Raw genomic sequence first — 3,526 nt, 5'->3', positions numbered from 1 at the left:
GTGCAACCGCAGACGGCTTTGCCCACAGTAACATTTGTCACACTCCAGACAGCGAAAGGATTTCTCTCATGTGAACCCGCATATGACTGGTCAGGTGTTCCTTCCGCTGGTAGCACTTCCCGCATTCGAAGCACTGGTGCCGCCGTTCACCTGTGTGGATCAGCAGGTGGCGGTTCAAGTGGCTTTTGCTGAAGAAGCACAGGTCACAGAAGGGGCACTTCAACGGTCTTTCGCCAGTGTGCGTCCTCGTGTTCCACCAGTACCTGGTTCTAAAGGAAACCTTTGCCGCATCTCTGGCAACAGAATGGCCGAATGTCACTGTGCATTTTTTTTATGAGCAGACAGGACGGCTTTGCTCCTGAACGACTTGCCACAGTCGGGGCACTCGAAAGGCTTCTCGCCTGTGTGCGTCCTCTGGTGAGTTTGTAGGAGACACGGCCGGTCATAGCTTTTCAAACACAGATTGCACTGATACACCTTCTTGGCTTTTGTTGATGCCCTCAGCTGAGCCTTTCCTTTTTTGCTCTTTCGAGCCTTTGACGACGGTTTTGGGGTTGCTGTCATTCAGGGGCAGACTGAAATCTGGGTCCAACCTGAAGTCACCATCATCTTCAACATCCTCTTCTACTTTAACTTCTGCCGGGCTGCCCTCACAGGATGCAGTGAAATGGACCATCTGTGCCTCTGAATGGAAATAAAGATGAGATTTTAGCTGAAAAGCAATACAACACTGCAGCCATATGACATTTTTTTAATACACAATGTCAGAAACACTCAGTTACACTGTAATAAAATAAATAAAGTGACTGATAATTCTCTCTTGGTATTGAGGGATTTAACTGGAGATGGTTAAGCGTGTACGTGACGAACACTAATATCTATCAAAGATGCGCCTGTTCACATCTTTTTCTGTCTTCCTGTCCAGCAGGTGTCAGTAATGCATCATTTGGTGATCAACCGCCAATAAACACACCAAGTAGAAGAAGGTAACTTATGTTTGGTCGTGCAAAGGCTCAGAGATGGTCAGCGTGGGTTTGTGTCTGAAACTTTACCGCAGCCATTTTGATACTGCCACTCCCGCGCCAAGCATTCTGGGGAATGTAGGTACAACCCCAATTCCAATGAAGTTGGGACGTTGTGTGAAATGTAAATAAAAACAGAATACCTTGATTTGCTAATCCTCTTCAACCTATATTCAATTGAATACACCACAAAGACAAGCTATTTAATGTTCAAACTGATAGAATTTTTTGTTTTTGTGCAAATATTTGCTCATTTTGAAATGGATGCCTGCAACACGTTTCGAAAAGACTGGAAAAGTTGAATGCTCAAAAAACACCTGTCTGGAACATTCCACAGGTGAACAGGTTAATTGGAAACAGGTAAGTGTCATGATTGGGTATAAAAGGAGCATCTCCAAAAGGCTCAGCCATTCACAAGCAAAGATGGAATGAGGATCACCACTTTGTGAAAAACTGCGTGAAAAAACAGTCCAACAGTTTAAGAACAATGTTTCTCAATGTTCAATTGTAAGGAATTTAAGGATTCCATCATCTACAGTCTATAATATAATCAGAACATTCAGATAATCCGGAGAACTTTCTATGTACATGTAAGCGGCAAGGCCGAAAACCAACACTGAATGCCCGTGACCTTCGATCCCTCAGGTGGTACTGCATTAAAATCCGACATCATTGTGTAAAAGATCTTACCACGTGGGCTCAGGAACACATCAGAAAACCATTGTCAGTTAACACAGTTTGTCACTACATCTACAAGTGCAAGTTAAAACTACAATGCAAAGCGAAAGCCATACATCAACATCCAGAAACGCCGCCATCTTCTCTGGGCCCGAACTCATTTGAAATGGACAGACGCAAAGTGGAAAAGTGTGCTGTGGTCTGATGAGTCCACATTTCAAATAATTTTTGGAAATCATGGACATTGTGTCCTCCGGACAAAAGAGGAAAAGGCCATCCATATTGTTACCAGTGCAAAGTTCCAAAGCCAACATCTGTGATGGTATGGGGGTGTGTTAGTGCCCATGTCATGAGCAACTTCCACATCTGTGATGGCACTATCAATGCTGAAAGGTACATTCAGGTTTTGGAGCAACACATGCTCCCATCCAAGCAACGTCTTTTTCAGGGACGTTCCTGCTTATTTCAGCAAGACAATGCCAAGCCACATTCTGCATGTGTTACAACAGCGTGGCTTCATAGTAAAAGAGTGCGGGTACTAGACTGGCCTGCCTGCAGTCCAGACCTGTCACCCATTGAAAATGTGTGGAGCATTATGAAGTGCAAAATATCACAACAGACACCCCCCCGGACTGTTTAACAACTGAAGTCGTACATCAAGCAAGAATCGGAAAGAATTCCACTTACAAAGCTTCAACAATTAGTTTCCTCAGTTTCCAAATGCTTATTGAGTGTTGTTAGATGGAAAGGTGATGTAACACAGTGGTAAACATACCACTGTCCCAGCTTTTTTGAAATGTGTTGCAGGCATCCATTTCAAAATGTGCAAATATATGCATAAAAACAATAAAGTTTATCAGTTTGAACATTAAATATCTCGTCTCTGTGGTGTATTCAATTGAATATAGGTTGTAGATGATTTGCAAATCATTGTATTCTGCTTCTGGGTCATTTTACACAACGTCCCAACTTTACTGGAATCGAGGTTGTAACACAACACATCCCCTCCCTTTAAAAAACAAAACTACCATATTTCCTTGATTAAACGCCAGACCTTAAATATGGCCCTGATTTAATTGCTAGGTCAAAACTTTGTCAGCAAAAAAAAAACATGAACGCCTGCCTTAAATACACACTGGTCTTGTTTAAAGGTTGGGTCACGAATGTTAGCTGCCAGACATTGCTGTCTGGCTGATTGTCCATTTGAGCAGTCGTGGGTCAAAATGGCAGCCTCCTGCTCAAGCATATGTGTTGACAAACTATACCGGTGACTCCTGAGGAGCAACTCCTACCACTGATGTCACAAAAAGGAAGTACAGTTCTTACACCATTGAGAGAAAGCTACAAGCTGTTGCATTTGCAAAAAAAAACAAAACAAAAAAAAAACAACACACACACAAGCAGTAAGGTAGGCAGTTTACAATTAATTAATTCATTAATTATTGTCATTAAATGAAGCAAAGGAAGTACAACATTAGTAGAGTTATTTTTTTTTAGCCTTGAAAAAAAAAAAGAATTAATTTGGCACAAAATATTACTCACTGGGCCTTTTTATGATCATGTTCTGGTAGCTTTTGCTATCACGATTCAGGTCTTGCTTATTGCATCACACACAAATTGAATCAACTACCACATGATTCATAACGTATAACAATTTTTCTATTGTACAAAATGGGATGGTGGTGTCCACGTCCGCATATTATCCAAGCGTTTCCCCTCTCAAAATGACATGGGCTGTTGTAAAACTTAAAAAGAATCTTGTGAGGCTTTGTATACAATTTTTAGGTTCCGGTGTGATGACACAAATTTGCATTATATGTGCATTA

At 41.6% G+C, this 3,526-nt stretch overlaps 1 long non-coding RNA gene across 1 annotated transcript in view; it reads right to left on the bottom strand.

Moving 5' to 3' along the window:
* Positions 1-557: 557 nt before the first annotated feature.
* The window catches only part of LOC117502030, a 26,511-nt gene continuing 23,542 nt past the window's right edge, over positions 558-3,526 (bottom strand). Inside the window, exon 5 of the long non-coding RNA XR_004558163.1 lies at positions 558-684. This is a non-coding gene — a long non-coding RNA (uncharacterized LOC117502030). The remainder of the gene's footprint in view (positions 685-3,526) is intronic.

This window comes from Thalassophryne amazonica, chromosome 20 (assembly GCF_902500255.1).
Source record: "Thalassophryne amazonica chromosome 20, fThaAma1.1, whole genome shotgun sequence".
Lineage (NCBI taxonomy): Eukaryota > Metazoa > Chordata > Actinopteri > Batrachoidiformes > Batrachoididae > Thalassophryne > Thalassophryne amazonica.
The sequence above is the reverse complement of the archived record's forward strand: the minus strand, read 5'-3'. Positions and strand labels throughout refer to the sequence as shown.